Source organism: Pinus tabuliformis, chromosome J, assembly GCF_031772625.1.
Source record: "Pinus tabuliformis cultivar Carrire ecotype Pingquan chromosome J, CPIR1, whole genome shotgun sequence".
Classification (NCBI taxonomy): domain Eukaryota; kingdom Viridiplantae; phylum Streptophyta; class Pinopsida; order Pinales; family Pinaceae; genus Pinus; species Pinus tabuliformis.
Window position 1 is genome coordinate 510,361,224 of NC_142295.1, and position 22,161 is coordinate 510,383,384.

General features: G+C 40.1%; 1 protein-coding gene across 2 annotated transcripts in view; it reads right to left on the bottom strand.

Moving 5' to 3' along the window:
- Positions 1–22,161, bottom strand: part of CPSRP54 (chloroplast signal recognition particle 54 kDa subunit) — a 295,675-nt gene that overhangs the window by 60,667 nt on the left and 212,847 nt on the right. The gene's annotated exons all lie outside the window — the stretch shown is intronic.

Below are 22,161 nucleotides of genomic sequence, written 5' to 3' on the forward strand. Positions count from 1 at the left end.
TAAGCTTTAGTTTGTTTCAAATTTCATTGTCTCTTCAAGTTCATACTTTGCTTCAACTTTCAAATTTCAATTTTTTTGTTATGTTTATCTTATTTGTTGTACATGCATGGTGGAGAAGCTATGGTGGTAGAGTACCCAATCTCCAAAGGTTTGGCATTCAAGTGCTCAGCCAATCATGTAGCTCCTCGGGATGGGAGCGCAACTAGAGTGTATTTGAAAAACTAGACACCTAGAAGCGCAACAGGTTAAAAATTAAAATATTTCAAATTTCCAATTAATTTTTTGAATTCATTAAATAATAATTTTTTTATAATTATTAATTTGTTATTTATAATTTATTAATTTATGACCCTTGTATAGGTTGGCGTCCCAGCGACTTAACGACATGGTCTACGTCTACTACAATCTTCGATTGTGGGTGAGGCAACATGAGAGGACACCTGATGTGGAGGCCATCTCATTGGATGGGATTGACACCACTGCTACATGGAGGGTTGAGGCCGAGAGGCCTATCATGGAGTCGGCCCCTGATTGGTTAGAGCGGGAGGTAGTGCAAGGGGTAGAGGAGGAGGAGGAGGAGCAACAGGAGGAAGAGGTGACACCACCTACCCTTGTCACCAGTAGAGGGCGTGGTCTATGTGAAAATTCCTACACTTGAAGGAACTCCTACTGCAGCAAATTTGAATCTACTTTACCTACTTGATTTTCAAATTACATTCATCAAGTTATTGTTCTGAATATTGAAGCAAATTACTTCTACAGTCTACACTAATTAAATATTTGATCTCATGAAACAAAAAACAGAGCAAAGAACAAGATACATAGGACACACCTATGTTGCAGGAAACGTGGTATAGAGGTCCGTTTCCGTACGGAAACGGGTACGAAACGCGGAAACGCGTTTGGTACGGCCGTGAAACGCGTTTCCGGCCGTACTGCCACGTTTCCCGAAACGGAAACGTGGCCAATACGGCCGGAAACGCGTTTCAGGGCCGTACGACCCACGTTTCCTCATTAACTTGTGTTTTTTTTTAATTTACTTTTAGGGTATGCTAGTGACTTCTTGGTGCTTCTAGATGCGTGTCTAAAGTTATACAAGTGAATTTTTGCCCTAGTGTTGATATGCAGTTCATCAGGGAGTTTGAGGGATATGCAGTTCATGGTAATGTTAAATTCTTAAAGTAAAAGTGATATTTTCCTTTATTTTTCATTTTCATCCTTTTACTTAAATTTTTAACATTACCATGAAATGACTCAGGATGTTTGAGAGTGGTTTCGCCCTCATTGGATTTCATATGGAGAAAGTAGAATTTTAGATCTCACTCAAAATCCAGCAGACTTATTTGTTTTTCAGGATTTCAGGATTTCAGGATTGGAGGGATTGCAATGTTTCCATTGGATTTTATCATGTACTAGGGTATGAAACTTGTATTTAATCAAGAGAACAAAGCCCTCTATGCAAGGGAAACTCCCAATAATCAAGATCATGTAGGGTACTAGGGTATGAAACGTGTATTTAATCAAGAGCACTAAGGTCGTTCGACTATGTAGGAGGAGACTCCCAATACAACAGTGGTCCTTCTAAAGAATGGGATGTGGATGCAGAAAATCCTGATTTGGATCTCTCTCTTGCAGCCTTGTAGTCTTTATTGTACTTGCAGCCTCATATATTAATATAAATAAAGGCTTATTTTGAGATTTGGATATATAATAAAGGTTGCTTTTGGATATTCCGATATTTTTATTTTCATTATGTGATCATTCATGAGTAAATGTGACGTAAATTATATCTTAATGTTTAAGTGTAATAAATTATAATGTATCATTTATGCTTTATGATTGCACATATATATATATATATATATATATATATATAAGTCACAGGACACGTCCAAAAGGGTCCCGTGTCCCGTATTTTACGTATTGGACACGAAAACGGCCCTAATACGTGTCGAATACGTTTTTTAACGTGTCCTGGAAATTGAATACGTATTCTATGGTTTTCTTCGTGTCCCTGAATTTCGAAAACGCGTATTTCGTTTGTTGAAAACGTAGCCCTAACGTATTTCGTCCGGTTGAATACGTATGCTGCAAAAAGTGTAATTTAAAGGCCGCGCGATGGATTTTTGCGGGTTATTTTCGTCCTGTGCTGTCTGGAGCTGTCGTGTGGAGGAGTCTGGAGCAGATTGTGGTGCGGCTGGTGCGATTGCTGTGCACTTGCAGCGTTCAAGACCGGCACTCAGCCAAGTTCGTGCACTGCTCTAGGTAATCCTCCTCTGTGTATCAGTCCTTTTCTTCAGCAATACATTACCAGCAGTTCATCCCAATACAATTTCAATGTACCAGCACTCGTTCCTTTACTGAAAATCGTGTATCTATGGCTCTACATGCACAGGAATAGTAGTAGCAGCTAACTCATCCAGCTAGATAAGGGTTACGGCCTGCCCAGAATTGTTAGCAACCTCCAGCACTGAGATTCGTTCCACACAGCGCACAAGAAACACTAAACTCAGTCCCTTTTAAGGATACGCTCAGCCATCTGCACAGCAATGGATGTGGCCCCACTACAAAAGTAAACTCAACCTCTCAATAACCAGAACCTGGCCCAGAGCTTTGGAGATAATTTGGACGTTGAGAAAGGGGAATTTGTCCCTCTTTGAGCTAGGACTTTGACCCAGGTAAACTCAGATATGCTCAGACTCTCTTAATGAAGAAAGTTCTTATATTGTTTGCAAAATTTCAGAGTATAAAGTGGAAGAAAACCCTCCTAATCTCTGTCTTCCTCTTCCACAACACGTCCAGAACTCCTCCAGTAAATCTGAGATAGTTTGGCACTGATAAGGGAGATGTACGCACAGGTAACAGGATGATATCAGCTCTCACACCCAGGCAGAGGTATCACGGCCTGTTTGTTTTCAAGGCAGCCTCCAAATCTGTAATATGTCCCTCACACCAAAGAGAAAACTCAAACTTGGACCCTTCAATAAGAGTACGCTCAGCCAGGAGTAAATAAAGCCTTGATGCGGATATAGACTTGGTCTCTCAAAAAACAGAACTTGGCCCATAAGTCAGAACTTTTTACCCTTCAGAACTGTTTACTTCAACTCAGTCATGTACCAAACTTCTGGCCCTTTCACTGCTGGAAATTCATCATTACATCACTGACTAATTGTGGTGATTACACTCTTGATAACATACTATTCATGGTAACAATTTGTCCTAGATTACTGTGGTAAATGTGCTTGTATCAGTTCACTGCTCACTCATGTCATTGATTACAAATCTGCTCTTGAATTACTGTGGTAAAATGAGCCTTAAGGCTGGTATATTTCCCCAATATTTAAGTGTTGTGGATATACCATTACTCACTGCCCATTCACTGTCTGTGTGCACTGTGCACATATTGAATGATGGGGCATATTCATATATTTTAGCAAAATGTGGCACTTCTCTGTGAATGCAGCAAAACGCTACAGACTAATTACAAAATACAGATTTCAAGTGGGCCTGCAAACATAAGATCCTAGCTGCAACCTACAATTTAATATGGATAAAAAACTATATTTCGGTATATATCTATATATATATATATATATATATATATATATATATATATTTTTATTTATTATTATTAAATATATATATAATGTGTCCCCCGTGTCCTGTTTCCGGGTCGCTGCGTTTCGTATTGAATACTCGTATTTACGTGTCCTCCGTGTCTCGTGTCCTCGTGTCATGTGACTTAGATATATATATATATATATATATATATATATATATATATATATATATTCGCGTTTCCTCGTTTCCAAAATTTGGGGAGGTCGCGTTTCGTATCCCTTCCCGTTTCGGAAACTCGTACACGTTTCCCCGTTTCGTGCAACTTAGGGACACACTTATTTTTGGACACAATAGTCCCTGGAAAAACCCAATGCGAGAAAACTAGTGCAGCAACTCTAAGGGTTTATTATTATGTAGGAGAAATATTTGAATGCAAATCTAGGATGCTCATCTAGCAATCCTTTATAGAGAAAATACTGGCAGAAAATCTGAGTGAGTTTTATCTCACTTCACCCGGTAAAATTCTAGCTGATCCAGCACAAGACTAGCTAACCCCGGCTATTTCTGCGTTGGCTCTGCGTCACCTCTTCTGCCAGCTCTTTCCGGCTCTCTGTCAGTATTCTCCGGAAAGTCCTTCCCCTGGATTCTCTCTGCCCTTCACCTGCAAGATCTCCCCAATCGATTTCCCTCTTGAAAACTTCTCACCTCAGACAATCGATTTCCTCAATCTCTGTGTGTGTGTTTTTCCAAATGAACCCCAAGCCTCCATTTTACACTTTTCCTGTTGAGTCTTCAATGGTCGAGATTAAGTCTCTAATCAACGGCTAAGATTAAAACATGACTTGATCCGCCTTCTAGATCATTCTCACCCATATTTTGATTAATACCCATTAATATTTTAATTTTCCTAAGTTTAGACTTAGGAACTCCATTAAAAATATTAATTATTTTAATAAAATACAATTCGGGTGGAATTTCACCAAACGGTTTCTGGGTCCACCAATTTTCAAGGCTAGAGCACTTCCGATGCTACCAAAAACTAATACTCCCTCTTAGCGAGGAAAGTGCTCTAGCAACAATGTCCACCTGCATGCTGCTCTGTTTCTAAAGCACCTCCTTTCTTCACTGCTATTGCCACCAACACTGTGTTGTTGCTGCAACTGTACTGCTACCCATGACAGTGCCACTGACACTGTTGCATCTATACTACAGCTCCCTCTCAAACACTGCATTTGCTATGTTGCTAGCACTACGACTGCTAACACTGCATCTGTACTGCAACTCAATTGTTGAGGGAAGCAACTAAAAAACATCCAAAATTAGTTGAACTTAACTGTGTTCAACATAATACAATGAATGTTGGAATCTGACTGCTGCTGATTTTGACCCTCTGAATCTTTTGCGCTGTTGTTGACTCCTGCACTGTGCCAATTGCACTGCTGCCAACCTTGCTCTGCGCTGATCAGTCTCTGGTCCCCAGCTACTACATTTGTCCTCCAAACACTCCACTGCATCATTTGACACTAAGTCCATCTTGCTACTGCTGAATCTTGGGCTCTCGTAGCAAGGAATTGATCCAAGAGGTGGACTCCTCAAGGATCTTGCCCACATGTAGTCCTCCCGACTACAGCTCAATATTGCCCCATCTCCCTCCTGGAGATGCGTGGGCACTCATGGCAAACTCATCCTCGTCAATCTTTGTTGAAGCAGCCTTAGGATCATGTTTCTCATCCTTATCCTTTTTCTTCAAAGGACATTGGGATGCATAGTGGCCCATCTCGCCACAACTGAAACATTTCACCTTCGAAATGTCCTTCTTTCGCTTCAACTTCTGTTGTCCCTTCGATGCTAGAGCTGCGTTCTCCTCCTCCTCCTTTGTCTTTGTGCCACTCCCACTGCTGCCACTGAGGTTGACCTTCACTAGGTCCCTCCTTAACTCCTCATGTTGAAGAGTTGCCCACATCTCCTCCCATGAAGGTAGTTTTTCCTTGCCCAATATGCTTTGGACGAAAACTTGCCATTCATCTGAGACTCCATTCAGGGCTATCCTCACCATCGCGGTTGGCTGAGGAGTGGACCCCACTGTAGCAAGTTGGTCTCTAGTGTCCTGAAGACGCTGAAGATAGAGGTTCACCCCTTCTCCTTTCTGCATCAAAGTCCGTTGCAACTTCTGCTCCAAATACATCTTCTGATGTTTAGAAGAGCCATGATACAGAGAAGACAAGGCTTCCCACATCTCTCAAGCTGTATCCTTGCCCTACAAGTGTGAGACCACATGATCTCAAACTCCATCAAGAATGAGCCTCTTTGTCTTCCCCTCCTCGACTTTGTACTTCTTCGGATCATTGTTAGCAGGAACAGCTACAACACTATTGACGTAGGCCTCGAGATCATATTCCTCCAGAATAGCTAAGATTCTGGTCTTCCATATGAAATAGTTGGAAGCACCTTCCAACCTGTCCTAATCTCTGAGCCCATGTGATGCCATCTCACCCAAAAGTCACACTGACTCCTCTAGTCACTATTTAGCACTGCTTAGCTGCTCAGCAAGTGAGAAATTCGAACTTTCTAGCGAAATGTTCTCTAAGGGGAGTATTCCCCTTCTATGTGTCTTCATTCTTTTCAAGCAGATTTCTGCCCCGACAGAAACTGCGCCCTTCAAGCACTACGCTGAGGCTCTGTGTCACTTTATCTACCTCTACAAACTCACAAACTGGAAATTGTACCTCTTTGTCTTCTCACTCAGAGAGAAATTTCCTCGGATCTGCTTCCTGACAAGGACTGCGCAATCCCTTCAAGGGGATTCGAATTGCTGCCAAGTGCAGCTTTTGGCCTCACTGCTCAGCACTGGATCTGCTCTTCCTGTTTCAAAATCAATGCTCTGATACCATGTGAAAAATCGTACACTTGAAGGAACCCCTACTGTAGCAAATCTGAATCTACTTCACCTACTTGATTTTCAAGTTATTCTTTTTAATACTGAAGCAAATTACTTTTGCAGCCTACACTAATTAAATATTTGATCTCATGAAACAAAAAACAGAGCAAAGAACAAGATACATAGGACACACTTATTTTTGGACACAATAGTCCCCGGAAAAACCCAATGCGAGAAAACCGGTGCAGCAATTTTGAGGGTTTATTATTATGCAGGAGAAATATTTGAATACAAATCTAGGATGCTCATCTAGCAATCCTTTACAGAGAAAATACTGGTAGAAAATCTGAGTGATTTTTCTCTCACTTCACCCGGCAAAATTCTGGCTGATCTGGAACAAGACTGGGTAACCTCGGCTATTTCTGTGTTGGCTCTGCATCAGCCCTGCGTCACCTCTTCTGCTAGCTCTTTCCGCCTCTCTGTCAGTATTCTCCGGAAATTCCTTCTCCCGGATTCTCTCTGCCTTTCAGCTGCAAGATCTCCCTAATCGATTTCCCTCTTGAGAACTTCTCACCTCAGAAAATCACTTTCCTCAATCTCTCTGTGTGTGTTTTTCCAAATGAACCCCAAGCCTCCATTTTATACTTTTCATGTTGAGTCTTCAACGACCGAGATTAAGTCTCTAATCAACGGCTAAGATTAAAACATGACTTGATCCGCCTTCTAGATCATTCTCACCCATATTTTGATTAATACCCATTAATATTTTAATTTTCCTAAGTTTAGACTTAGGAACTCAATTAAAAATATTAATTATTTTAATAAAATACAATCCGGGTGGAATTTCACCAAACGTTTTCTGAGTTCTTTAGAACTCATGTCCCTTAGCCTCTCCACAAATTTTCAAGGCTAGAGCACTTCCAATGCTACCAAAAATTAACAGTCTACCTCCTATAGCTACTAGTTCTTCAGCTTCTAGAGCACAACAGAGTCCACTACTATCCCCACCGTCTTCTTCATCTAGAGGGAAAGATGTTACATTTTATTGCAAGAGGGGCAGAGGAAATCAGTAGTAATAGTTATTTGGTTCATTTCATTGTATATGACATTATGACTCATGATATGAGATACATTATTATATTTTTTGTTGATATTTTGACGCTGAGTTGGGACTCAGGACTTAGTATTCAGGACATGATTCACTGTTATGTGTGATGTAGCACTAGACATGATATTACACATCTTATATATTAGTTCTCTTTTCATATTTATGTGTCAATGCATTTATTTTATGTTGTGGATGTTAAAAAAAATGAAAAAAAATGAATATTTTTGTATTTGCCAATTTTTTGACGATTTTTACCAATTATTTCCTTATTTTTACGATTTTTTCTCATTTCATACCTTCACCGATTTAATCCCAATCGGGATGTTCGCAACATTGTTGGGTAGGGCATCCTGCAGATCTCGGGCCCTCCCCACTCTGTCCTGCAAGGTAGTGGGCCCGTTGTACCTTACTAATCCCTTCAATGGCTCTACTAGCGCCTCTAAAAACATGAAGACCCTCTACCCTCTGATAAATCAGCTACCATCACTAACAACATCAGAAACTCTGAGATGTATGCCTCAGTGCTTCCTGTCTGTTTGAGCCTTGTCAGCTCCCCAAAATGCTCCTCCGGGTCTCTCCTCTCAAAACGTTTCAGCACCCTCCTAGTGAAATCCTTGCAGGTTGCCACTCTGACATGCCCCATCGTGGTTAGTCCATGGAACCACCATTCATGTGCTTCCCCTTCTAAATGCAAAGTGGCAGTTTTAATTGCATCTCCTTTTGTCATCTGATTAAGCTAGAAGTAGACATCTAGCTTCTCAACCCATGCTTTCCCTAAGCTCTTGGACGACCCATCGAAGGTTGGGAGGAACAATCTCTCCATGGTGTGTTGTAAATCGATACCATGAGTGTAGCTCCCTCCACCTTGTCCTTTTCCCCTGTTATTACCTTTCAGCTGACAAAAGTCCCTGAAGGTAATGGCCTCTCTAAAGTCAGGCCCATAGGACTGATACTCCACAAAATAGTCCCCCATGGGCATCTCCTCTTGCCCTTGCAGCCCTCCAGCACCAAATGCTATAAATGTGGGAATAGTGGACCTGGGTGGTGTGTTGGGAATGAGGGGTGCATTGGGGCCATGACCCCCTTGGTGATGTGAAGTACTGGAGCCCTCACCAATTTGGAATCCCCTTGAATTCCTTTGCCCCTGTTCTTACTATAATTTTGTTGCCTCAGCTCCTCAATACCTTTAGACAAATCCTGCACGGCCTTGAGAAGATGTTGGGCAAACTCCTCTTTACTCCTTCTGTCTCCCTTGTTATCCCCAATGTTTGGCCTTTCAACCTCTGGTTCAACTATCACTGGATCTGGGGTAATTTGTAGTTGTCTCTCTCTGCTTTTGTACCTATGCCTCCTGTAAGTTATGTTTTCTTGGTCTTTTGGTGTCATAGACTGATGTTGCTCCCCACAGGCTAAGCCAAGACTATGAGCTCTGATATCACTGTAATATCCCTAAGGAAAATTTACAGTGATAAACAGAGCATGCATAGAAAAAAAACACAGAAAAGTTTCCCACAAACCAGATCATGAGATTGAGCCAAAAACTACGTTGCTAAGCCATTTTATTGATAAAACATGAGGTTACAATGGGTGCTTGGAAAGAATGCACTTGGGCTTGCCGAAGGCAAGCCAGCACATCCCAAGTGATGAAGATGAAGTCCCCCAAGCGTGTTGGTTGATCTCCCTATGGCTCTACGCTGAAATGCCTAGAAAATGAGTTGCTGGCTATGAAGAATAGTTGCTAGGGCCTTCTCTGATGCTCAGACAATTCCGGGAAATTAACCTCGGGCTCTCCACCAAATGCCCACAAAAACCCACGAAGGAATTGGCCAAATGTTGACCTTGAAATTTCGGCCCAATTTCCGTCAATGACACTGTTGTTGGGTAATTCGACCCACCTGTAAATCATGCTGATGAATGCCCCCAAAATGACTGCAATCACAAACAAATCTCCTTCCCAGACTCCTCCACAAGTTTCAACCCAAAATTCCCTTCTCTCCTCAAACCCCCCACGTGTGACACTATCAAGAACTACGCAATGTTTGCGTTGCTACTGCTGGAACTTCCCCACACTCACACCACGCTACTCCCAGATCGATCTAAAAAGGATGAGATTCCCTCCTTGGGCCTAGAAACCTCTTGTGCTCAACAGCACTTGCAAACTTGGCTTCAGCTCAAGCGTGCTAATCTAAGAGAAAATTCAAATAATCATCAATGACCAAAAATGATTGCCTCCCCCTCTTTTGTCAAAGAGCCTCCCAAATGGCCATGTGAGCCCAACCTTCGACTTTCCCCCACCAATCTCCCTCCAATGAGTGTATATTTCCTTATCGGTCGTATTTCTCTATGGGTGGCCCCCACTGACAACTAGCAGTTCGATTTTCTTCTCCTTCTTCTAATGTCTGGGCTTCCCTATAACTCAAAATTTCATGTGGGACCTCTAAACCCACCTTTCCTAAGTGCAAATGCAAACTAATACAAAATTGGGCAAAATTGATATTTCCCCTTAGCAAGATTGCTAAGTGGGAATATCACATTATTTCTGTCAAATACTTGTTGATTGGATTGTCAGTTGGGAATCCATAGATTGTACTCAAATTTCATTGTTGCATAATAATAAAAACCTTCACAATTGCATCAGTTTTCCCAAGTTGGGTTTTTCCGGGGACAATTGTCCAGAAATAATAGTGTCATTTTTATTGTGCGTGCTAGTATTTTCTCAATTTCAGCGCTATTGTTTTCAAAATATTTTATTTGTGAAGGTTGTAGTGTGTTTATTTCGATGTTTCCATAGCAATAAACTGAATAATTAATTTATTAGTTAGAAGAAATAATACCAATTGTTGTAATAGGATTCTAGTTTTTGAATTTTCACACCAAAGAGATGTGGGATGCTCTCTCCACGCTATATCAGAGTTCTTCCGAGCAGCGGAAGATGTTTCTCCATGAGAAACTAAGGAGAATCAGGATGCAAAAGGGTGAGGGCATAGATCCCTTCTTCACTCAGATTCAAGAGATCCGAGATCAACTAGTAGTCATTGGGGAGGTGGCCCAACCCGCAGAGCTTGTACAAATGGCACTAAACAGTGTCTCAAAGGACTGGCAAGTGTTTGTCCAAAGCATATTGGGTAGAGAAACTTTGCCTAGATGGGACAGGATGTGGGTTGAACTACAACAGGAGTTGAGGCAAGTTCTAGTAAAGAGCACCATCAATGGTAGCAACAACAAGGACGTGAAGAGTGAGAAGGAAGAGGAGAATGTGACCCTAGCATCAAAGGGTCCCAGTCAGGGGCAAGGGGAAAAGAAGAAGAAGGACCTATCAAAGGTCAAGTGCTTCAAATGTGGTTAGTTCGGTCACTACAGTACTCAGTGCCTCTCAGGAGAAAGGACAAGAAGGAGAAGCAAGACCAAGCAGCCGCGTCCGCTGAGATTGATAAGTTGTCCTCCAAGCTGGAGAAATATTTTGCGATGTTTGTAGCCATACCTCCAAGGGAGAGGTTCGACGATCTAGAGCTATAGTCCTAGAGCAGCATAGACATGGGCAAGGTCCATTGAGGTGTCCTCCTCATGGATCATTACCTTGCTACGGGGACCCACAGTATTCAGTAGTAGGATGGATCAGTGTCAGTGATATAGTCAAATTCTAAAGTGACAGTTGCAGACTAGTAGCAGTCAGATGCTGAGGAGCTAGTGCAATGTTGGCAGCAGTGTAGAGTGGCACAGTGCAGATTCAACAATAGCGCAGATTCTTATGTGGACAGTGCAGCAGCTAGTAGCATTCATGACTCAAGAGAAACAAATGCATCATACTAAACACAGTTGATTCGGTGTTTTGATGACTCTCAGTTGCAGACATTTGAGTTACAGCAACAACAGTTGAGAGAGAGTTGCAGTGTAGATGCAAGGTTGGCAGTAGTATGGCATTGTTGTGAAAAATTGGCAACCCGATTCCTATTGCAGCAATTGGAAATAATTCTCCTAATTGTTAAATTAATTTTAACAATTTATTTACTGTGTGCTACAGCAAATACGGAATCAATCACACTGCAACCTACACAAATAAACTGCGAAAGAAATAAACACTGGAAGAAATACTAGCGCACACATAAAATGACAGTTATTTTTGGACCAATGTCCCTAGAAAAACCCAACTCGAGAAAACTGGTACAATAGCTGAGGGTTTTAATATTAAGCAGCAGTGAAATAATCTGAGTACAACTGGATGCCGAAACTGGCAAATCCTACACACAAATACTGGAAAAAATCTGGAGAGGAAGTTTCCTCACCACACAGGCAATCTCCTGGCACAACTTGCCTTCAGAATTTTGGCCCTCTGAGCCTCTGCGTAGCAGGCTAGATGTCTAACCTCGGATTGGACTCTAATGAAGTCGTTATGCCTTCTGCTGACCAGAAAGACACTTCTCCGACACTCCAGGACTCCTTCCCGGCCTATGGAACTGAAAATGTCAATCTCTCCCAGCGCATCGACTTTGCCTCTAGAGGCTACTGCGCTACCACAGCGTCAGCCTCTCTGTTGCTCTTCTGCCTCTCTGCAAATGTACTCACCGGACCTAGAAACCTTCCTCCAGTTTCACTGTCTCTGCCCTTCTCTCACTGCTTCGATTTCTAGCTCTCTCTGTGGCAACTGACTGTTGCTACTCTGGAAATCGATTTGCTCATGAAATCAAATTCTTGAAGTGATTTCTCCAAGCCCCATCGACTTCTTCTTATAATCCTCTGTTGAGACTTCAACAGCCAAGATTAGATCTTAATCGATGGCTAGGATTAACTTGAAGTCGATCCGTGTGAGTTTCTAGAACATTCACACCATAACTTAATTAATTCTAATTAATTAGTCATATTCCCTAAGTTTAGACTTGGGAAATATTTTAAAAACGACTAATAATCTAATTACGTCATTTCTAGGTGGAATTTCCAGAAACAATTTCTAGGTTTTGGTGATCTCATGTATTCTAGCCTCTCCACAAAATTTCAAGGCTAGAACACATCTGATGCTACAAAAACTAACAATTCTCAGCAGCAGCATAGATACAACATCAGAGTTACGCAGTGGTTGGTAGTGTTGATCAATGGTTGTCATTGATGTCAACCCAACCAACACCAGGGGCTACCCCGATCTTGCATGGGCATTTTGACTTGACAAATTACTCTATTCTGAGTCAAGGATCTTCTAGATGGATTCTATTCATCGAGATGTTTCCGTTGATATATGGCATGCCAAGTACTTCTTCATGGCTTGAGAGATATTCATGTTTGAAGTTAGTAACCCTAGTTAGTGGGCTAAAACCCTATGGGGTTGTGGCATGGCACCCATAATTGGTTGTGGTCATTGAATAGTCAATAATTAATAAAATGTTTTGCTCCTAAAATCCCTCCAATGTTCACTTGTTGAGAACCCTCTCAACTGAAGACATCCATATAAATAATGACCCTCATATCCTCCTCTAGTAGGGATTTTGTGGCTTCAAACAGGTCATCGTGGCATTTTCGCTATAACTTTTTTTTTTGCAAAGCTTCAAAAGCTAAAATTAAAACCCATTTGAACCGAAATCTTGATGAACCTCGTGATTGAATTTCAGATATTGGTTCGCTATTCAGAGATATGATCTGAGGAAGTTAGGGTTTTTGCAGGCTCCCAAATTCCATGTCAAACAGGTGACGTTGGGAAAATCGTCATAACTTTCTCTCTGAGCATTGGATTCAAATTTCGTAAATAGTCACAGAAAGAGGACGAACTGTAGTTTGTTGAGTAGCATTTTCAAGGCCAAAGGTCACAACAGTGACACGTGGCACTTCGTACAAGTTCGCTCTACTGAACCAGTTTATAATCAGGTCATCGTGGGAGATTGGGCATAACTCTTTCTTGAAGAATCCAATCTTGATCAGACCTGTGGGGTTGGAAAGAGGACTCAAAGAGCTACCACAAGACGAAATTTCAGACCCTAGAGATCCGAAATTACATAGATACAATAGATTCAATATCGAGCTCCTAGAAGGCAAGAAAAGGAATGCATTCAAGGATCACTATAGTAAGGACCACACATCAACAGTCAAGGGTAAGTCTCCTACAACAAGGTATGTATGATTAGTGTTTACATTTGAATTTTGAGTATCATCTCTGGCATATGTTTTTGCAGGACAACGTAAGTATATACAATGTCTCAGTTATATCTCTATGTCTCTATATGTCACAATTAGTTTTTCGGGTGTCCTATTCTTATACTACACATTTTAAGCTACATATTCTCGATGCTACACCAAGTTTGCTAAATGTATATGATGTTGTAAGTTCATGTTACTTGTCTTGTCATAGTTGATAGAATGGTCTCTGTTGTTGTACTTAGAACTTGGTCCATCACAAGTCTAGGGTCTGTCATCAGTTTTTATTGTATATATCTTTAGGTCATTTTTGGATATAGTCTTGCATAGAGTCCAAGCCTATATCAAGAGTGGGAGTCTTTGTCTACTGCTGCAACAAGTCAACAACAAAAGTGACAAGCACATTTCAGGTACGCATTGTAATTTTAATTTGTATTTATTCATTATTATGCACTTACATGTGTTTTGCAGGCAGAGGTAAGTTGAAGGGTATTTTGTTTTGTTTTGGGATTGGTTTCATCGGGCAAATTTTGCATGCAGGTAGAAGAAGATTCAAGTACAACTTCAAGCAAGAATTCAAGAGCAGAAGTATCAAATCAAAGGAAGCATTGCAGCGGGACATCCTTTGAAGACATGACATCCATCCGTATATTGTGAAGAACTATCAAGGCCAAGAGTCATCATTATAAAGTTGTAAAAGAGTCATTTGTAAAAGTGTAATCATTGGAAGAGTCATTATTGTAAAAGAGTCAATCTGCCTAGAGTCAAAAAGGCATTATTGGGAGGTATAGGAGTCTCTGTTGGGATGATGTCATGGTTGGGTTGCAGGTCATAGTGTGATTGGGTGTTCAGTCAAAATCATTGTAAATCATATTGTATCGTGGATCGTTGTCCCTAGTACGGGAATCCACACTCTTGTCTCATTTCAGTCATTATAGGGTGGCAAGGAGGTGCTAGGCTGGTGCATGAAGTCGCCTACAGGTTGGAGCCTGTGAACACTTCAGGGTGATAGGTTGGTCTAGGATGTTGGGGCATCCATTCAGTTGACTACTGAAGAAACCAAGGCATTGGGGCATCCTTCTAGTGGGAGCTGGAGAAGAATGTTTTTCTATAATTCTAGGAAGTTGTTGCTTTCATTTCAATTGGGGCTGAAGATTAAAGAATTTATTAGAAAAGAATTCAATGGTTTTTGACCCGAAGGGGGTTTTCCACCTAAAATTCTTGTGCCTATTGTGTTCTTTTATTTACTGTTATTACTGCATAAACATTAATAATGATTGAAGATTGACTAATGCTCTGAAAAGATTTAAAAGTGCTAATTGCTAAGGAATATTGATTCACCCCCCCTTAATATTTCCAACAGATAGGCAGTAGCCAAACATCAGCAGCGTGACAAAGGGTGGTATAGAGAGAAAGTGTTGTGGCAGAGTGTGCAGCACTAGAGAGAACACCTTCCTTGCTAAGAGGGAGTGTTAGTTTTTGTAGCATCAGAGGTGTTCTAGTCTCGAAACTTTGTGGAGAGGCTAAAACACATGAGTTCTCCATAAACCAGAAATCGTTTCTAGAAATTCCACCTAGAAGTGTCTCAATTAGATTATAAGACTATTTTTAATAATTTCCCAAGTCTAAACTTAGGAAAAGGGATTAATTAATCAAAATTAATTGAGATAAGTTGTGAACAATCTAGAAACTCACACACATCGTCAAGGAATTAATATGGGCCCTTAATTAAGTTTTAATCTTGGCCGTTGGAGATCCAACAGAGGATTATAAGAAGCCGTCGATGGGTAGATGGAGAACACACTTGTGAGAACCATAGAGAGTTTGATTTCCTTAGAGAATTCGATTTTCCAAAGAGCCAGCAGTGCTGAAAGAGTTCAAGCTTCAGTAGGGAAGCAAAGACAGAGAAGGGCAGAGACAGTGAGGTTGGAGGAAGCTTTCCAGATCTAGTGAACTGCATTGTAGACAAAGGTCGAAATTTCACCAGGAGGTTGTGCAGAGGCAGCGCAAAGGCTTCATTGGGCAATTTGATTTGTTGAGAAAGGAAGACGTTTTCAGTTCCAGAGGCCGAGAAAAGGTTCCAGAGTGTCGGAGAAGCATTTTCCCAGTTAGCAATAGGCAGGTCGACTTGATTAGCAGTTGATTCGGACAGCATGTGTGGCAGGCAGTTTAAGATTGACGCAAAGCCTGCGCAGGCCCAGTTGGACAGCTTGCTTTTCAGTGGCAGTCAGGTGCTAGGATTGCTCGAAGTGTGGCTAATTTCCCTGTAGATATTTTTGCCAGTATTTTTCTCTGTAGGATAGCCAAATTCAGCATCCAGTTGTACTCAAAATTTCTCACTATTGCATAATAATATAAAACCCTCAATTGTTGCACCGGTTTTTCCAAGTTGGGTTTTTCAGGGGACTTTAGTCCAAAAATAATTGTGTTAATTTTGATGTGTGCGCTAGAATATTTCTCAGTTTCCAGTTTATCTTCCGCATAATTTAATTTGGTGAAAATTGCAGTAGAGAATTATTCGTTGTTTGTGTGGGCAAATAAATTGTTAAATTAATTAACAATTAGGAGAATAATTTCCAGTTGCTGCAATAGAAGTTGAAATTTTCACAAGGACGTTTCCTAAATATATGAGGAGCAGGGAGTTTGAAGTATGCATTCATTAAAGAAGTCAAGACTTAATATTAGATGGCAGCGTGGAAGCAAGACTTGAGAAGTTTCTCCTAGTAAAAGGAAGAAGTTCATAATAAGACACTTGCCTCAGTTGGAAAGGTTGCTTCTGATTCTTGAAAGACATGAAAAAGCAGTGTCGTGATCAAATGAATGATTTAAGAAGGGACTCATGAAGCAAAAGATAAAGGTATTATTTTCAAAATGGAAGCAAAATATGACTTGGAGAATCTTGAATTGATTCACTACTACTTGGGACTTGGCAAAAAAACTAATGACCCTCTCCTTGGTAGAAGAAACCTTATGATCAAAGATCATCCAAAAATGTAGAATGATAAATTGTAGACCTATGACAACTTCTAAGATTTGGAGAATCACGTTATTTTTTATCCATCACTATACCATTAATTGATTGGTTCCTTGATACATTTAATTCAAGGGTACATTGATTAGGCTAGAAATGTTGATGATAAGAAAAAGTACTACTGGTAATTGTTTCTAGCCATGGTTTCTTCGAAGAACATTCAGTTGCACTAAGTACTAGGAGGCAAAAGATATGGATGTTTGTGCTGCTAAGCAATTTGGCTCTGCAAAATGTTTGATGGACTTTTTGATTCAATCGTGATACTCTGCCATATGAAGAAACAAGTTGGTTTTCATGGAAGGTCAAAAGCACATTATGATTCAAGATGCGATGTAGATGGGAGCCAAGAAGCTACAACAAGAATCTCCACAAATGAACATGTAGTTGATGTAAGGGAAGTATGAGTACTTCCGAGACAAGCTTGGGCTTGTGGATTACTCCTCCTAGGTTGAGAGGGAGTGAGGATGGACACCTAGTTCTCCATGTGTCATGTATTGTGGCCAGGACTAATAGTTGTAATTCAAGTACATGAACACAAATAGGGAGAATGGTAGATTGGATAACCATCTTGGACAAACATTCTTGAGTCATGTACTGTGATTAGGACTAACAGTCGTAAGTCAAGTACATGGACTTGGTTAAAGAATAGTTTGGTGGACTAAATATTTCCTCATGACTAGTAGGAAATGATCCTGTGAAGGACATACTCTGGTGAACCTAGGTGGAGTATATGCCTCGGAGAGGCGGTGTGGTGTCCTATTGAATGCCTCCTAGCATTATGCTCTGATCTAGTGGAGAGATAGAGCTTACTTTTCAAGGCCTTGGTATTTTGACAATGTTGGTTATGATGATGTTATCATCAATGATGCTTATCAATTTAGATCCTTTCTTATATGAATATTTCAACTTGAGAATATCCCAATGAGTCATTATGAATACCTCCCTAGTTAAGAGGGAGTGTTGAAATTGTAACTAGGTTCGGTCTTCAATATATGTATATATATATATATATATATCATTGATGTGTTTAATATATTTCTTTCAAGCTTGTTCTTCATGCTAGAGTCAAAAACAATTTCTTTTATGAGTCAAAAAGAATTATTTTGTATCATGTCCCATTTAGACATTTAAAAAAAGGAGAATTTGAATTTTTTTATGAGTCAAACGTCCACAAAATGACCAAGTCGGCCTAGCCCTCCAAGTGGCACCTATTCGACCCTCCTAGACAGCTATATATAAGAGACAAGTTCGACCTACTTGGAGCTCATTCATTCAACACAACAAAAAAAGTACATTTGAACCTAGCGAAGGAGAAGAAGAAGCCGAGTCAAAGGAGAAAGAAGACAAGAAAAAGACTAGAAGAATATTCCCTCTTGACCGAATCTTTGACTAGTACCAACTCGCACGTGTGGAAGGACAAAATTTTCTGTGTAAGAGGCCGAAAATTCTGAGGTAGTTGCAAGTCTGAATTATATCGGTCGATTAAATCGGCGATTTTTTCCCAAAAAATCTTAATTTGTATATTTTTTTATATTTTTTATATTCTAAAAATTAAAAAAAAAAAAAAAATTGTATTTTTTTAATTTTGCCGATTTTTACAATTTTTTCTTTTTATGGACCCTCGTCAATTTAATTCCGATGGCGATTATCGCAACATTGGTTTGACCATATTTGAAATAGTTTGACCAGCATTGACTTTGACTTTTGGAGGTGACTTGGAGGAGGGTTTGACTTGGCATTTTGGTGGCAGTTTTGGTCTTGGTCTTGGATTAGATATCTCTCATTTTGATCTAATTCTATAAGGAAAGGATTGTTGGGTTTTCCCCTTGTGGGTTTTTCCCTAGCTACTAGCCTAATTTCGAGTGTCTTATCTCATTGTGATCTCTATCTTTTGTGAATGATTGAACAATTGTATAATTGCTTGATGAAGAAGACATAAGAAGACATTTAATATTCACAAGTAATTATCAAGAAGAGGAATTAAGTGCTAGACTATATTGCACTTGGTTTCTCAACAAAGAATCCCTCTCTCGAAGAGAGGAAACATTGTTTGTATAGCGTCATGAATCTTCCTTGGGCTTGGCTGAGAAACCATGGTTTATGGTTGGGAAGATTGTTTTGGTTACTCCCTTGGGTCATTGAGTTTGACTGAGAAACCTTATGGTTGGGGAGGTTGGTTTTGAGGCTTGGAGTGATCCCTTAGGTCATTTTGTTTGACCAAGAGACTAATAGGCTTGGTTGAGGACACTAATTTTGAGTACTCTCCCTTGGGTCATTGCATTTGACTGAGAGACCATATGGTCGGGGAGATTGATCCCTTTTGACATTGAGATCAAGATTCCTCCCTTGGTTTGTAGATCAAGAGACTATATAGGGGAGTTTGATATTGAGATAGGGATTCCTCCCTTAGGTCATTGAGCTTGACCAAGAGACCCTTGTTTATGGTCAGGGAGATGGACCTTGTGTACTCTCTTAGGTCATTGGGTTTGACTGGGAGACCATTGGTATGGTCGAAGAGTTTGATCCTGATTACTCCCTTGAGTCATTGTGTTTGACTAAGAGACCAGTAGACTGGTCGAGGAGATTGATGTTGTGTTCTCTCTCTTGGGTCATTGGTTTTGACTGAGAGACCAGTGGGATGGTCGGAGAGATTGACTTTGATTACTCTCTTGGGTCATTGTGATTGATTGAGAAACCATTTCATATGGTTGGAAATTTTGGCCTCATGAACAACATTGATTGATGAACTTGATGCTATGAACCTTTCCTTATGATGAGACTTGTACATCTGATTTGTGATCTCTCCCTTAGGTCATTATCGAGAGACCAGTGGGTTGGTCGGGGAGATTGATCTTGAGAGAGAATGAAAAGTACCTCCCTAGCTAAGAGGGAGTGTTGGAAAATGTTAGCATCGGTCGGTACTTTCATCAATAAAATTAAAGGAGAAAATTTGAGTTTATATTTACCCCACAAGTGTTCACGTCGGCCCCTCCAAGATCAATTTGGCCTTCCCAAGAGACACACCTCTTCGCATGGACGAATCACTATTAATTGAGCGTATTCACTCTCCTTCAAGGACAAATTTCGGGTCATCTAATCTGAGGCTTATGTGAAGTCTGAGGCACCTAATCTTTGTGATATGCAAGCTGACTGAGGCACCTAATCTCTGAGATATGTGAGCTAACTAAGGCATTTAATCTCTGTGATATGCGAGCTGAATGAGGCACCTAATCTTTGTGGCTAAAGCGAAGGTCTGAGGCACTGTTATTTGTGGCATGATCTGAGTTTTGAGGCTGAGGAAAAGGCCGAAGTTCGGCCCTCTTGGAGACCTATGGCAGATCTAATTACAGACCTCATTGTGAAAAAAATTGAAGGGAACCCTGTTTTGGATCTTGGAGGGTTGGCTTGGCACTTGTGGAAGGTCATCTTGCTAGTTAGTGTTTGTCTGCATGTCTTGATAAAGGATCTTGTCAAAGATATGCCATTTTTGACTGATATACAAATTGAATTGAATTAGACATTCTCTCATAAGGAAAGGTTGTTGGGCTTTTCCCCTTGGCGTGTGGTTTTCCAAGGGTAATTTTGTGTCTACTTATGTTTCGTTGTCTCTTCATGTTCCTACTGTTTCTATTGTCGATGGTTGAAGACTTTCTATGTGTAATTGCTTAATGTTGAGTATGTGATGAATAGCTAAATAAATATTGGAAGTAATTACCAGTTAAAGAAAATCATGTAAAATTCAATACCTGCAAATCATATCTTGTGCTGAAAATCACAAGAGTTACCCTCATGAAATATGGAGGGTAACAATCACATCAAATATTCCGAGAAAAGATTAATAGCAAAAGGCCCATACCTCCAAGAAAGATCTAACAAGTGAAATCACAAACTCCAACCTCAAGGATATGCAACCACGAAAAAGGAACCAAGCCAAGACAATCCACCACAGAGGAGTAATGGATCTCTCCCAAATCTAAAACACCAACTCAAGCAAGCAAAGCGTCATCTCAAGCAAAAAGTTAAGGTGTATACCCCCAATCCATCAAGAAATCCATAGGCATCATGCTGAAAATCGTATCTTGTGATGAAAATCACAAGAGTTACCCCCATGAAATTTGAGGGGGCAAGAGTCACATCAAAAATTCTAAGAGATCGTAGCAGAAGGTCCATACCTCCAAGAAAGATCTAATGATTTAACTCCATGTACAAACATGGTAGAAACTCATTAAACAACTTGCGGAACCATTCCTCCTTGCTATGCCAACTATAAATATTCCAAAGTAATTGAGAAAATTCACCACAGAAGAAGGAAGCATAACATAAAAGTAAAAGTGCTTATGTAAAGCTGGAAACCTTGCTTGGAAAAAGGATAAATCTAAGTTACCAGGAAACGAAAACGGATACAGATCTGGATTCAGATATGGATACGGATTCACCCGATTTTTAAAAAGCCAAGATCCGGATATGGTGGGGAATCACCACGTATACAAAATACACTAATGTTTTTTTGTACCTTTAAAAAACATATTCAAAGTTAAAAATCAAAACCATTTATGAATGACAACATTAGAACTGAAATCATTAGTTAATTCATAAATCTGAAGATTGAAATCATGATGCACCATGCCTCGTACAAAAAAGGATAACTGTTAATACAAAATTGAGCTTCTCATCAATGATCACTCTATTGATATGATGATGTTCGGTAGGTCTAACTACATGTCAAAAAATCGCTCTATATGCTCATGAACTGAATATTTCAACTCTGCATCTTAATAAACCTGTTATCCTCCTTGACATTTGGCTTAAAATCTAAAAATTCTCATCTAGTTACAGTGGTAAATGAATATTGTACATTGTTTGAGAACATGCTATAGTCTATGTATCATATTGTTCTAAGAGGACTCTTCACCTAGAGTTGGATGGGATTGATCTAATTAAATTATTAATGACACAACCATCCTTTGTACACTATATATTATTATCTATGTATTGTCTTAAAGCTTTCTTGTTAGCATTATCAAAAATTGAAAATTAACATTTTGATGTGTCAAACCTTTCCTAGTAGCATTATCATGAGATATACAGGCTAAAGGTATTTAATAAAGCCTACAGATTACTAATAAGTGATCTAACTAAAAATCTAAATAGAATATTTAAAAAAAAAATCTCTAACGTTATTTGCTTGGGATTCAGCATGTGAGAGCTAGTTGACACAGGATCCATTTCAATAGCATGGGATCCATTTCTGGGTTTGAAGGATCCGTTTATGTGGAGGATCCTACATGGATCTGGGTGGATCTGTATCTTAAACAGGGATCCGCGAATCCAGCGTCAAGACCCTGTGTATCCGATAACATAGGGATAAATCCTTTAGATGCAGTCTCAAACATTGAACCTCAATCACAATAGGCACATGCAACCTCCCATGTAGGTCATACCTCAAATGAATCTCATACAGCATCA